Source organism: Petaurus breviceps, unplaced genomic scaffold (genome assembly GCF_028583685.1).
Source record: "Petaurus breviceps papuanus isolate PSGF00001 unplaced genomic scaffold, PetGlider_PUasm1.0 175, whole genome shotgun sequence".
NCBI classification, from domain to species: Eukaryota; Metazoa; Chordata; class Mammalia; order Diprotodontia; family Petauridae; genus Petaurus; species Petaurus breviceps.
The window spans coordinates 54137895-54138539 of NW_027185764.1; positions in this window are offsets into that span (position 1 = coordinate 54137895).

The window sequence follows — 645 nt, forward strand, 5'->3', positions numbered from 1 at the left end:
GAAGAAGAAGAAGAAGAAGAAGAAGAAGAAGAAGAAGAAGAAGAAGAAGAAGAAGAAGAAGAAGAAGAAGAAGAAGAAGAAGAAGAAGAAGAGGAAGAGGAAGGAGAAGGAGAAGGAGAAGAAGGAGAAGAAGAAGGAGGAGGAGAAGGAGAAGAAGAAGGAGAGAGAAGGAGAAGGAGAAGGAGAAGAAATAATTTTGAATGCTGTGGATAAATTTACTTATCTTGCTAGTCTACTTTCCAGGGATGTACATACAGATAATAAAATTTGCTCACCCATTGACAGAACTAGCTTAGCATATGTAAAGCTCCAAATGAATGTGGGTGTAAGAGGGGGAAGTGTGGGGGAGGGGGGGTCCAAGGCTGAGGAGGGCAAGATGGTGGAAAAAAGGCAGGGAATCACCCGAGTTCTCGCCAAAACCCCTATGAACTACTTTAAATCATGCCTCAAAACTAATTCTGGAGCAGCAGAAGCCACAAAAGGACAAAATAATACAAGTTTCCAGCTCAAGACAATTTAGAAGGTTGACAGGAAAGGTCTGTTGCCATGGGTGAGAATGGAGCGCCATCTAGCATGGGCCACACCCCAGCAAACTGTCAGTGGGCCTTGGGAGTAACTGAATCAATGGTGACAGTAGCGGTTTCC